The sequence below is a fragment of the Gossypium hirsutum genome, chromosome A06, assembly GCF_007990345.1.
Source record: "Gossypium hirsutum isolate 1008001.06 chromosome A06, Gossypium_hirsutum_v2.1, whole genome shotgun sequence".
In the NCBI taxonomy this organism is placed as follows: Eukaryota; Viridiplantae; Streptophyta; class Magnoliopsida; order Malvales; family Malvaceae; genus Gossypium; species Gossypium hirsutum.
In genome coordinates this window covers 33,396,080-33,411,463 of record NC_053429.1, presented here as the reverse complement: position 1 = coordinate 33,411,463, position 15,384 = coordinate 33,396,080, and the positions used below count along the sequence as shown (strand labels likewise).

Here is a 15,384-nt window from a genome sequence, read left to right as displayed (position 1 = left end):
AAATGATACAACAGTTTGTTCAGTTTGATGGTTTGCAGGATGCAGATCACAATGCTCACTTAGCAAACTTTTTGGAACTATACGATACATTTAAAATCAATGGCGTTTCTGGTGATGCCAGACGTCTTCGGTTGTTTCCCTTTTCATTGAGGAACAAAGCTAAACAGTGGTTGAACTCGTTACCACGAGGGTCAATTACTACTTGGGAACAAATGACCAAAAAAGTTTTACTAAAATATTTTCCGCCGGCTAAAACGGCTAAATTACGTAATGATATCTCTTCTTTTGTGCAGATGGATTTAGAAACACTCTACGATGCATGGGAGAGATACAAGGACCTTTTGAGAAGGTGCTCTCACCATGGGTTATCGCTTTGGCTCCAGGTTCAAACATTCAATAACGACCTGAATCATTTGACTCGGCAAATGGTTGATGCAGCTGTTGGCGGAACCATCAATAATAGAACACCTGAAGATGCTTATGAGTTCATAGAGGAAATGTCACTGAATAACTATCAGTGGCAAGTCATAAGGACAAAGCCAACGAAAATAGCCGGTGTTTATAACGTCGATTCAGTCACCATGCTCTCTAATCAGATAGAACTCTTGAATAAAAAAATTGATGGTTTTCTTAGTTCTTTACAGGTTCACCCAGTAATGCAGTGCGAAGCAAGTGGACGTGGAACAAACCATTTGGAATACCAACCTTATGGCCACAACATGGATAACGAGCAATTAAATTATATGGGTAATAATCCTCGACCTCAAAACAATCTATATAGTAACACTTATAATGCAGATTGGAGGAACCAACCCAATTTCTCATGGAAAGGCCAAGAAAATCAGTGACCACCTCTAGGCTACCAACCGCCACTTTATCAACAGGAAAAGAAGCTGAACCTTGAAGAGATGCTCACAAAGTTTAAATCGGTGTCAGAAACCCATTTTTAGAATACTGAGACAGCACTTAAAAGTACACAAACATCAATCCAATGGCTCAAAACTCAGATAGGCCAATTGACCAAATTGATTTTAGAAAGACCACTAGGAAGTTTACTTAGTAACACCAGATCAAAAGAGCATGTAAAAGCAGTTACACTAAGAAGTGGGAAAGTGTTAGCAGAATCTGAAAAGAAGCTCGCACAAGAAGCCGTGGTACGAAATGGGGGAAGAAAAACCCGAAAATAGTAACAAACTAGTGTCGGAGGAATATAAACCACCAGTTCCGTACCCAACAAAATTGAAAAAAGATCGCATTGATGCACAATTCAGTAAGTTTCTTGAACTTTTTAAGCAATTGCATATCAACTTACCTTTTGTTGAAGCCATCTCGCAGATGCCTACATATGCAAAATTTTTGAAGGAGCTTCTAACAAATAAAAGGAAGTTTGAGGACTTATCTACAGTGGAACTCAATGAGGAGTGCTCAGCCATACTCCAAAACAAGCTGCCAACCAAACTGAAAGATCCAGGAAGTTTTACTATCCCTTGCTTAATTGGTAGTCTGAATGTTGAAAAAGCACTAGTTGATTTAGGCGCTAGTATTAATTTGATGCCATATAAAATGTTCAAACAACATGGTCTTAGGGAACCAAAACCTACTAGGATGAGTATTCAATTAGCCAATAGATCTGTTAAATATCCTAGGGGTATTATAGAAGACGTACTTGTAAAAGTAGATAAATTCATATTCCCTGTTGATTTTTTTGTGCTTGACATGGATGAAGATGTGGAATTACCCTTAATTTTAGGGTGCCCATTTTTAGCCACTGCTAGGGCTGTAATCAATGTGGGTGACGGTAACTTGGTACTTAGAGTAGGCGACGAGGAGATTATCTTTAAAATTTATGATGCTATGAGGTTCTCTAGGGAACAGGATGATTCATGTTATTTTATTGACTCTGTTGATCATATTACTCAAGACTCTTTTCAGAAAATTGTACAGAAGGAGACGACGGAACCGTATCCAGCTCAAGGAGAGGAGACAGATGAGGAACCTAATGACCATTTGTGAAGACAAGTAGAATATGAGGGCATTAAGATAAACGATGAACTTAAGCAAAAACTCTCTATTGAGGAGCCTCCCAAACTGGAACTTAAACAATTACCAAACCACTTGGAATACGCATTCCTTGGAAATAATTCTACATTACCAGTTATTATTGCTTCTAACTTGCAACCCAAGGAGAAAGAGGAATTAATCCAAGTATTAAAAGAACATAAAAAGGCCTTAGCTTGGAAAATTTCTGACATTAAAGGAATCAGCCGTTCTTTTTGTACCCACAAAATTTTGATGGAAGATGAATACAAACCATGTATACAAGCTCAAAGACGACTGACCCCCAACATGAAAGAAGTTTTTAAAGCTGAGGTAATTAAACTTCTAGATGCTGGCATTATTTATCCTATTTCTGACAGTTCTTGGGTAAGTCCAGTGCAGGTTGTCCCTAAGAAAGGAGGCATGACGGTTGTGACCAATGAGAAGAATGAATTAATCCCAACAAGGACAGTCACAGGATGGAGAGTTTGCATTGACTACAGAAAACTGAATGATGCCACAACAAAAGATCAGTTCCCTTGCCATTCATTGACCAAATGTTGGAAAGATTATCCGGGCATATGTAGTATTCCTTTCTAGACGGACTCTCTGGTTATTTTCAGATCCCAATAGCTCCTGAAGATCAAGAAAAAATGACATTCATATGCCCATATGGTACGTTTGCTTATCGTAGAATGCCTTTTGGATTATGTAATGCTCCTGCCACTTTTCAACGTTGTATGATGGCCATCTTTCACGAACTCGTGGAAGATATCATGGAAGTATTTATGGATGATTTCTCAGTATTCGATAACTCTTTCTATCTCTGCCTTAAAAATTTAAAACAAGTTTTAATAAGATGTGAGGAAACAAACCTTATCCTTAACTGGGAGAAATGTCACTTCATGGTTCAAGAAGTTATTGTATTAGGGCATAAAATTTCCAGTAAAGGGATTGAAGTGGACAAATCTAAAATAGAAACAATCGAAAAATTACCCCCTCCTAGTTCGATTAAGGCTATTAGAAGCTTTTTAGGACATACTGGTTTTTATAGAAGATTTATTAAGGATTTTTCTAAAATAGCTAAGCCTTTGACTAAATTGCTAGAAAAAGATATACCTTTTAATTTCAATCAGGAATGTTTAGAAGCATTTAATACTTTAAAGGATAAATTAATTAATGCTCCAATCATAATTGCACCTGACTGGAACTTACCATTTGAATTAATGTGTGATGCAAGTGATTTTGCAGTAGGTGCAGTATTGGGACAGCGAAGAGACAAGCATTTTCAACCTATCTATTATGCTAGCAAAACTTTGACAATTGCACAAGAGAATTATACTACTACGGAAAAAGAATTGCTAGCTGTGGTTTTTGCATTTGATAAATTTCGATCATATCTCATATTGTCTAAAGTTGTTGTTTACACTGACCATTCCGCCCTTTGCTACCTTTTAACTAAAACTGATGCAAAACCTCGACTCATTCGATGGATTCTCCTATTGCAGGAATTTGAGTTGGAAATTCAGGATAAGAAAGAAGCTGAAAATCTCGCGGCTGATCATCTGTCTAGACTTGAGAACTCCAATACCAAAGAACTAGATGAAGTTGAAATAAATGATTCGTTTCCTAAAGAACAAATGAAGTTGAAATAAATGATTTGTTTCCTGAAGAACAATTTTTCACTATAACTGACTCTGAGGTACATTGGTTTGCAGACATCACGAATTTTTTAGTCGCTAACATTATCCCAAAAGGGCTAACACACCAGCAAAAGAAGCGATTCTTAAATGATGTGAAAAGCTACTTTTGGGACGACCCCTTTCTTTTTTGCAGATGTGCAGATCAAGTCATTAGAAGATGCGTTACAAGATCAGAAACATCAAAAATACTAGAACATTGCCACTCAGGGCCAACTAGAGGACACTATAGTGGAAATAAGACCGCACATAAAATCCTTGAATCAGGTTTTTACTGGCCTTCATTATTCAAAGACGCTAACAGGTACGTTACTTCCTGTGACAAATGCCGACGGACAGGTAACATATCTAAACGTGATGAAATGCCACAAAACTATATGCTTTCATGTGAAATATTTAACGTTTGGGGTATCAATTTCATGGGCCCATTCCTCAGTTCATTTGGGAATAAATACATATTAGTAGCAGTTGATTATATGTCCAAATGGGTGGAAGCCCAAGCTCTACCTACTAATGATGCTAGAGTGGTAGTACATTTCCTTAAGAATCTTCTTGAGATTCGGAACGCCTAGAGCAATTATCAGTGATAGGGGCACTCATTTTTGTAATACCCAATTTGAAAAAACTCTTAGGAAATATGGAGTTCATCATAGAACAGCCACCCCATACCATCCTCAAACTAATGGACAAGTTGAAGTGGCAAATCGAGAAATCAAACGGATCCTTGAAAAAACAGTAGAATCAAACAGAAAAGAGTGGGCAATTAAAGTAGATGATGCCTTATGGGCTTACAGAACTGCTTTTAAGACCCCCATAGGGACATCACCGTACAGACTTATTAATGGAAAAAGTTGTCACCTACTATTTGAACTAGAGCATAAAGCTTTTTGGGCTATTAAATTTTTAAACCTTGATCCCAAACTTGCAGGAAAAACCAGGTTGATGTAGCTAAACAAACTTGATGAGTGCCGAGCCAATGCATACGAAAACTCACGCCTATACAAGGAAGCAACAAATCGGTGCCATGACAGTCGTTTAAAGCAACAAAAATAATTTGAAGTTGGAGATCTTGTCCCCCATTACAACTTAAGACTCAAATTGTTTCCTGGGAAACTTAAATCACGATGGTCAGGACCTTTCGTAATTCAATCTGTTCTGCTATATGGAACAGTAGAGGTAAGTCACCCATCACACGATACTTTCAAAGTAAATGGACATCTCTCAAACTTTATAACAATGAGAATTTTAAAGACGATGGAGAGGAGTTACAACTTCGCACACCGTCCTGAATAAACCAACAAGGTAACAGTCGAGCTTAGACTATAAACAAATGCTTCTTGGGAGGCAACCCGAGTACTAACGATTTTAAATTATTTAAATTTCAATTTTTAAACATTTAGGTCACTAACAGAGTCTTTGAAGCATAGGTTACCAACTCCACGCTGCCGTGCTTAAGGCCGTGTGACCAAAATGGACAGAAACACGACCGTGCGATACGGCCGTGCGAAAACAGGGTAAAAATTATCTTTCCCAACACGAGATGCGATAAGTGGCCATGGGCATGCGACCTAGCCGTGGTCAAATCTGCCAAATGCGCACGGGCGTGCGACACGCCCGTGTCTACCACCCGTGGACAACACTGATAAAAGAACACAGGCATGTGTAGAGCTACACAACCGTGGGAGAAGCGAACCACATAATACACGGTCGTGTAACATGATCATATAGCCACTCGGCCTAGACACACAGGCGTGCTCGAAGGCCGTGTGACGATATCTCACTTTGAGACAAACACGGGCTGGACACGAACCACGCGGGAGTATGAACTGGCCGTGCCACTTGAGAAAAAATTAGATTATCTATCTTCTTTTATTTTTCTTTCATTAATTTTTTTAAGATTCTTTTATTTTTTCAACACGGATTATCTTTATGATTACTACCAAATTATTTCTCCAATTCTCCTTTTGTTCTTCAGAATCATGTTTGTCCTCCAGCTTTATTTCCAACAACTCGCTCCGCTAATCTAGGAATTTCATCCATTTTCATACAGGAAGTTTCACTTCTCTCCCTATCTTATTTTTATATTCTAATATCTATCATTTTACATTGAGGGCAATGTACATCTTAAGTGTGGGGGGGGGGGCATTCATTTCATTATGAGAAAAATCCCTAAATGATTACCTTGTTCTCTTGAAAAGCTCTCATATCATATTTAGGATAAATTTTAATTGATTTATGATTTTGATTGATATATCTTGAATTAAAACCTAGGCATTTATGCATTGATTGTTTAAACTTTAAGACATTAGAGAATCAAGCATGATAAGTTGATTTTTAAGAATTTAAAATTATAGGTTGTTTCCCCAAGTCTAAGTATTACTTTAAATTGGAATTCACGAGTCTAAACATCAAAAAGCCATAATTTTTGTGAGATTATTGAGCCTTTTAAGCATCAATTAATTCTTTCATGCTCACTTTTATTATTGCTTTGAGTGCGTCAATATCGAACTGTTATTCTAGAACTTGCCTGATTATGCATGTCAAGACCACACTATTTGATTTGATATGTCAAGATGATAGGGGCACTTAGGATTAATCCACTCATGCCATGAAAAGCCTACCTCCACAATTAACCCCTAGTAAACCCCCTTGCGCCTAACAAGCCATTTCTTGTATTAACCTCAATGTTAACCCTTAACCCATTATTGTTGAAATCCCCTAAATTAATTTGATCCTTATTTTTGTTGAGATTTAAGTTGAGTAAATTACTTAGCTATGTCTTGTTTGTAATAAGTTAGTTTATGTTATTTAACTTGTTCAAAAAAAACTATGTATATACATTAGTAATTCCATTTTCTAAGAAGAAGCTCTGTTGTACGCAAGTAATGATTAACTCTTTTTTCTAGTTAGGCAAGTTTTCAATTCAATCTCGATTCTAACCCTTTCTTTCAACTTGTGACCACACCCCCTAACCAAGCCTCACTACAACCTTCTAAAGACCTTTTGATTGATGTATCATCTTAAATTATAGTGGTGGAGATTTGACTTTCATGCAAGCCTATGGTAATGAATTTTCATTATTAACTATTGAGTGCTTCATTTATTGTCCTTAAACACCTCGAGTGATTTGAGTGAATCTTTAGTGAGGATGTGAAACTCTGCGATATTCTGAATCAAAGGTAATTACTCAGATGAGGGGAGACACCAATGTCTGCATATTAAATACTCAACTTGGAATGTTTGAAACTTTTATGTTCTTTTAGTTGAATTCTCAATGTATGATTACCTATGGATTATTTTGAGATATTATCAATAGAAATTATAAGTTGAGAAGAATTTATTTTGATTATGAGTTGAGGATTTTGCTCGAGGACAAGTAAATGCGTAAGTGAAGGGGTATTTGATAAACCGTAATTTATACATATTTTTACCCCATGTTTAACGCATTTTATGGATGATTTCCTATTAGAATTGGTGAATTTGATGCTCCTAATGCTTTAATTTCATGTTTTATACTTAGGAGAGCATAGGAGAGCGAAAGGAACAACAAACGGCCAAAAAAACAGAGAAAATGGGCCAAAGCACGAAATCAACACGGCCTGAACTTCCTCACACAGGCAGCCCACACAGCCGTGTCAATCTGGCAGAATCGAAGCACGATTCACACGAGTGGAACACACGCCCGTGCCATTCTAACAGGCTCGAACACAGCCCTAAAATAATCGTACACGGGCGTGTCACTCTGGTGTGTCCCTGTCGAGACCAAGTTGAGTCAAATTCTGAAAAGGCCACTTTTGAGGGCTCATAGGCATTCCAAAGCCTATAAACACACCCCTAGAAGAGGAGAAAATGGGACACACAGAGTAGGGAGTAAGGAATTACTCCAAGGAAGCCGATTGATTCATCTTAGAAGGCGGATTCATCATCAAGACTGAAGATCTCTCCTCAATTCCCCTTCAAGAGTTTTGGGCTTTCTTTATGTTTTGTATTCTCTATTATTCTGATATGTTTTCTTATTTAGTTATGAACTAAATTCCCTAAATACCTAAGGGGAATGAAACCTAAGACGAATCTTGTTATTATTTTCTGAATTGTATGATAAATATTTAACTTGTTCTTAATTATGTGTTCTTAATTTTTATTTTGATATCCTAGGATACTGATTCAAGATAAGCTCTTATTCAGGGGTGGAATAGACCCTGTTTAAGAGTACATTTGTCATAATTAAGTGGAGTTGATTGCGCCCCTAGACATAGGGTGACAAGATTTTGTCGGATTAGGGTGAAACCTAATAAGGGGATCCATAGATTGAGTTAATGCAACCCTAGGGTGTTAATTAGAGAAAGGTCTTAATTATTTAGTCTAGGGATTAGACGTTATTAGTCTTGAATAGGGATAATAACATAACTTATGGATCTCTACGGAACAAGTTAAATGAATAAATCGTCCGATTCGGATCCAGAATAACAAGTACAGTCTAGGTGGATTTTTCCTTAGGTATTGTCTTAATTCAATCGATTTTCCCAAAAGCAATTCCCCAATTCTATTCTCTGTGAGTTCTTAGTTTAGATAATTAGTTAGTTAAAACAAAACCCTCATTATTTTTAGGATAAATAAAAAAAAAGACAATCATTACTAGTACTTTTAGTTCTGTAGGTTCGACAATCCGGTCTTGCTAAAACAGTACTACTGTTTGATAGGTACACTTGCCTACATCGCAATAATAGTTAGTTTCAAGAACGATTAATTATAAATTTTTAAAACCTATCATGAAATCACGCGATCGGTTCCTAATCCTCTAGGTAGACCACCATGACATCCTAGAAGTGCAAGTGGTAGTCGAACTATTTCCAAGGATATGCTGTAAAATCAGAGGCTCGAGCCTCAGCAAGGACTTATGCGATATGTGCTAGAGAGGAAGCTTCAACTCCCAATGTCATTATGGGTACATTTTCTCTCCATAATACTCATGTTATTGCCTTAATTGATCTGGAATCGACCCATTCCTACATATGTATGAAATTAGTGTCTAACATGAACATGTTTGGGGAATCAATGGAATTTTTAATTAAGGTGTTGAACCCTCTAGGCAAGTTGATATTAGTAGATAAAGTTTGTAAGAATTGTCCTTTGACAATTCAAGGACATGGTTTTCTGGCAAATCTCATGCTTTTTCCATTTGACAAATTTGTTGTAATACTTGGTATGGATTGGTTGACCGTCCATGATGTGATAGTAAATTACGGTAGAAAGTACATGAAATTAAAATGTTCAGATGGTGACATTCTACGGGTTGATTAAAATGAGTTGAATGCACTGCCGGCTGTGATTACTTCAATGATGGCTCAAAGGTATATGAGGAAAGGATATGAAGCTTACCTTGTGTTCATATTGAATACTAATAATCTGAATTGAAGATTGAGTTGGTACCGATAGTCTGTGAATATTCGGACATGTTCCTAGAAGAGCTACCAGGGTTACCTCCTGTTAGAGAGGTGGAATTCGATATTGAGCTAGTACCGAGAACAATGCCTATTTGTATTGCTCCATACAAAATGGCCCCTACAGAGTTTAAGGAGTTAAAATGATAGTTGCAAGAATTGACTGACAAAGGTTTTGCAAGACTGAGCTCTTCACCTTGGGGTGCTCCCATTTTATTAGTGAAAAAGAAAGATGGATCGATGAGGTTGTGCATAGACTACCAGCAACTCAATAAGGTGACTATTAAGAATAAGTATCCCTTGCCTAGGCTTGTTCGATCAGCTGAGGAAAGCCACCGTATTTTCAAATATAGATTTGAGATTCGGCTACTACCAGTTACGAGTTAAGGAGGCAGATGTGCCTAAGATTGCCTTCAAGATGAGGTATGGTCACTACAAGTTCCTCGTCATGCCTTTTAGTCTAACAAACGCCCCATTTGCGTTTATGGATTTAATGAATCATGTATTCTGACCGTACTTGGACAAGTTTGTAGTAGTATTCATAGATGATATTTTGATCTATTCCCGGAATGAACCCAAACATGCAACATTTGAGGATTGTTTTACAGACTTTACAAGATAGGCAACTCTATGCTAAGTTTATCAAGAGCAAGTTTTGGCTTTAAGAAGTTAGATTTCTCAGTCATATTGTGTCAGGTGATGGCATCCGAGTTGATATGAATAAAATTCCTATTATTGTCAATTGGAAGCCGCCAAAGAACATAATAGAGGCTAGAAGCTTTTTGGGCTTAGCTAGTTATTACCGACGTTTTATGAAGGGATTTTTGATGATTGCAACTCCCTTGTCGAGGTTACTGCAAATAGATGTTACGTTTGTGTGGTCAGAAAAATGTCAGCAAAGTTTTGATGAATTCAAGACATTACTGACAGAAGCTCCAGTTTTGGTACAACCCGAATCGGGAAAAGAATTTGTGATTTACAGTGATGTGTCCTTAAATGGACTGGGTTGTGTGCTTATGCAAGAGGGCAAAGTGATAGCTTATATCTCGAGGCAACTGAAATCATACGAGAAAAATTATCTGACTCATGACTTGGAGCTTGCTACTATTGTATTTGCCTTAAAAATTTGGAGACACCATTTGTATGGTGAAGTTTGCCGTGTATTCATCGATCACAAGAGTCTGAAGTACTTGATGACTCAAAAGGAATTGAATCTGAGACAGCGAAGGTGGCTAGAGTTGATTAAGGATTATGAGCTTGTGATCGATTACCATCCCGGTAAGGCGAATGTAGTCACCAACGTGTTGAGCAGAAAGTCCTTGTTTGCTCTGAGGGCTATGAACACACGTTTGGTGTTATTTGATGATGGTTCAGTTTTAGCAGAGTTGAGAGCCAGATCGACATTTCTCCAAGAGGTTTGTGCAGCTCAGATTAATGATAGTGACTTGCAAGTCAAAAGGGCACAATGTGAAACAGGAATTAAATCAGACTTTTGGATTGATTCTAACGGTGTTTAATGTTTCGAGATAGGGTCTGTGTACCCAAAGATGATGAGCTTATTCGAAAAATTTTGCAAGAGGCACATGATAGTCGTCTATCAATTTATCTAAGAAGTACCAAGATGTACAATGATTTAAAGATTGAATTTGTGTCGAAATGCTTGATATGTCAGCAGGTCAAAGCTGAACACCAAGTGCCTTTAGGTTTATTATAGCCTGTAAGGGTTCCCAGATGGAAATGGGACAGGATCACCATGGACTTCGTGACTAGACTACTGTTAAACCCGAAAAAGAAAGATGCTGTTTGGGTTGTAGTGGATAGGCTAATGAAGTCGGGTCATTTTATTCTTATAAGGGCAGATTACTCTCTTGATAGATTAGCTGACTTATACATATCCGAGATTGTAAGATTACACGGGGCACCATTGTTGATCATTTTAGATAAAGACCCGAGATTCACTTCAAGATTTTAGAAGAAACTATAATAAGCCTTGGGTACAAAGTTGAGTTTTAGTACGGCGTTCCACCCACAAACCGATGTCCAGTCTAAGCAGACGATTCAGACCCTTGAGGATATGTTACGGTGCTGTGTACTTGAATTTCAGGGAAGCTAGAAAAAATATTTACCATTGGTAGAGTTCGCCTAAAACAACAGTTTCCAGACGAGTTTAAAGATGGCACATTATGAGGCATTATATGGCCGAAAGTGCCGGACTCTATTATATTGGATGGAACTCAAAGAACACCAGATTCACGGGGTTGATTTAATCAAAGAAACTGAAGAAAAGGTTAAGTGATCCATAATTGTTTGAAAATAGTATCGGATAGGCAAAAGGCATATGCCAATTTGAAAAGGAAAGAGATTGAGTTTCAAGTTAGAGATAAAGTATTCTTGAAAGTGTCTCCCTAGAAAATGGTTTTGATATTTGGCTGAAAAGGCAAATTGAGCCCGCGGTTTATTGGACCATATGAGATTACTAAACGAGTTTGGCCTTTAGCCTGCCGATTAGCCTTGCCATTCGAAATGGAAAAGATTCATTATATATTTCATGTGTCCATGTTACGGAGATTTAGGTCGAAACCCTCACATGTGATTTCGTCAACGGAAGTTGAGATTAGACCGGACATGACCTATAGTGAAGAACCGGTCAAAATTTTGGCTTGAGAAGTCAAACAATTAAGGAACAAGAATATAGCCTTGGTAAAAGTCCTACTGGCACCGACACGGAGTGGAAGAAGCCACATGAAATCCTGAAGATCAATATCTGGACCTGTTTACTGGTCAGACTTTCGAGGACGAAAGTCCCTAAGGGGTAGAAATGTAACATCCCAAAATTTGGGCCTAGTCGGAACAGTGGTTTCAAGACCATAAATCTGATGTCAAAATATTTATTTTATGATTATTATGAGGCATAGAATATGAAAGTAAGCATGTGATAAAGTTTCATGAAGAAATTCTTAGTGTAGGACGTCTAATTGAAAATTAGGGACCAAATTGAATAAATTGCAAAACTTGGATTCTAGAAGCAATTTGCATGAAATTGCTTTATATTATTAATTAGAAGGTCTGAAAGAGTAATTCACCCAATTTCTAAGTTTTTGGACAAAAATGAGAATGCATGAAAAATTTTAGAAGTTTAGTTAGGAAGGGCATTTTGGTCATTTGGTAATAAAACCAATAAAAAGGGAAAAAGAAGAAAAAAATCAGCCATTCTTCTCCCTCTTGCTGTCGAAATTCCAAGGAACACCATAGTAATTTATTTTTACTGATATAGACCCTGAGAAATTGATTTCGGAGATCGATCGTGGAAAATGAAAGGTTTCGAAATAACCGAAATACGAAACCTAAGCAATTACCAGGTAAGTTCGTGTAACTCGAATGTAAAATATCTTTAAATACATTAAAGATGTATGTACATGCATGAATTATAATAGTAATATTTATTGTATGATAACTCATGAAATATTAACGTTATGAGGAAATGTCCCTGTTGAATAAAAGGGATGTCTGATGGATTACTCAAAAAGGAAATAATGGTATAAAGGATCTAGCACGGACGGGTGATCCTACAGTGATCTAGCATCCCGAAGAATATGTGTGCTTTGATGGATTTAGCCTAGATGGGTAATCCGAATAGGATCTGAATTTATCCTGGACTAGTAATTCAGACCTAAACTCATAGGAGTATATGCCATTGTAGGGGATTTTGCCTGGACTGGTAATCCCGCCATAAAATGGGGGTTCACGGGAGTGCGTATTTAGGAATCACTTGCATGATTTGATGGTAGACGATATATCCATCGAGATTCCAAGAAATTCAACGGGATTAAAATGTTAAATGGAAATAAACATGCTTGAATTAATGATGTAACACCCCAAATGTGGGCCTAGAAGTATTGGGCCTTGAGTGGGGGTCCGTAAGGAGGTTGTATACAGGTATTTAATTGTGCAATGAAATGAAACAATTAAATGTTTGCTTTAGTGGTTAATGGCTTTGAGAAGTGTTGGAGAAATCTTGGGTTCAAACTTGGGCTTTAGCAAAAATTTTGGTATTAAGAGAAAAAAACCTGGATGCTTGGATGAGGGCCTTTTAAATTATTGTGTTAAATAAATGACACAAGGAGCAATACGGTCTAGTGGAAGTGGCGTAATTAAGGTTGCAAGGGAGCCTGGGTTCAAGTCTTGGCTCTTGCAATTTATTCTGTTTTTTTTAAGGGAACCTGGACTTTGGCCTTTATACCTTATAATTAATTGGGGATAAAATATGACACAAAAAGAGCCTGTGGTGAAGTGGCAAGGTGGCGTCATAGAGTTGGCAAGGAGGTCCAGGGTTCGAAACTCATGGCTCTCAAAGAGCATTTATTTTGCTAACAGGAGGCGGCAAGAGTTGGTGTTGAATTTAAACTTTGATGTTGGAAGGATCGCACATCGGGAAGCTAACATAAGAGTGGATGCGAAGCTGGCTTTAAATAGAGAGAACCATGAGGAGAGTAGAGGTACCTTTCTTGGCTGATCCCTTTCGCTGTATAGCGTGCTCGTTTGGGTTGGGCGTCGGCTAAGAGTGCTCGGAGCGTAGATTAACTCCAGTTTCCTATCAGGTGTGTATTTCTCACTACTCTAGCTGTAGGATGGCTACATCAGGCCGCGATGGACCGAAAGGGGCCATGTGGGCCCAATGAGCCTACGAGCCCAATTGTATATGTTGTTTGATTGTGTAGTAAATATTGGACTAGGCTAGGTGAATCTCATATCTGTGGCTAGATTTGGGCTAAAAGGGCCACACGAGCGTGTGGGCCCATTTAGGCCTAGAATGAGCTTTAGGCCCATTCGTATTGTTATCTCTATTTAGAATACTTTAGTTTACCAATTACAGAAATGCCCTCGACTTGTAAAATTACCAAAGTGCCCTCGATTTATAGAATTACTGTTTTACCCTTGATTTACAGAATTACTGTTTTACCCTCGATTTACAAAATTACCATTTTACCCTCGATTGTGAAATTACTAAAATACCCTTAAGGGTAGAATTACTAAAATACCCATAGTTTGTAAAATTACCAAAATACCACTAGTTTGTGAAATTACCGAAATACCCTTAATTTGTAAAATTACCAAAATACCCCTAATTTACAAAATTACAAAAATACCCTTGACTTTCTAAAAATTATAGAAATACCATTGCTTTACAAAATTACTAAAATACCCTTGGTTTATAAATTTACCAAAACACCCTTGTAGGATGAAATGACTAAAATACCCCTAATAGGTAAAAAGACCGTAAAGCCCCTGTTGGGTAAAGTGACCGTAATACCCCTGTATGGTAAATGACGAATATGCCCTTATGTTCCGTATGACTAATCTGCTTAGTGGGCTAAATCAGCATCCGTAGGGCCCATTAGGGGTTTTGGGCCCAAAAGCCCGAATTTGATAAAGTGGGTTAAAGATCATTGTTTAAACACTCGAAAATGTTATAATTGTTAATGAACATGGAAAACCCTGATATTTGATAAAATTATGAAATTACCCTTTTAATATGAAAAATAACTGTTTTGCCCTTGTGGGCAAGTGACTGACTTGGACTGTGTGGTTGATGGATTTGATTGTGAATATATGTTGGTGATATGAATGACTTGACTGTGATTGTTTGATTCAAATATAGGCATGACATTCTGTATACATGACATGTTGCATGGGTTGGGTTTTCTAAATGGAGAAAGTGCTAAAAGGGCTATGCCCCAGTTTACCAAAAAGGGCTTTGCCCCAGTTTATCAAAAAGGGCTTTGCCCCAGTTATTAAAAGAGGATAGGCCTCTAGTTATAGGATAAAGCAGCTATGATGCCAGTGGAGAGTTTGGTTGGGTGGGTTGAGTTATTCCCCACATGGTGTGTTGGTTGGTACGGGTGGAGAGTAGCAGATGGTGGGTCGAGTAGTCTCCCCAAATGGGCTTGCATACATTCATTGATGTTACATGTGATATTAAAATGGGCTTATGGGCTATACCGCTTACAGTAAAGGCTTCGGTCAATGATATGATTTATGAAAAGGCTTCGGCCCAGTGATATGATTTATGAAAAGGCTTTGGCCCAGTATATGTCGAGACTGAATTAGGGCTTAGGCCCATATTGCTACTGTTTAAGGGCTAAGGCCCAGACTGTACTATTACTGAATAGGGTTTTGGCCCAGATTGTATTGACACTGTGTTATTC

The 15,384-nt window shown here is 37.7% G+C and overlaps 1 non-coding gene across 1 annotated transcript; it reads right to left on the bottom strand.

The window, feature by feature from the left end:
• Nucleotides 1–260: 260 nt before the first annotated feature.
• Nucleotides 261–367, bottom strand: LOC121230988 (small nucleolar RNA R71). The gene has a single exon (XR_005929058.1). It is a non-coding gene; the product is annotated as a small nucleolar RNA R71 (small nucleolar RNA).
• Between the last annotated feature and the right edge of the window lie 15,017 nt (nucleotides 368–15,384).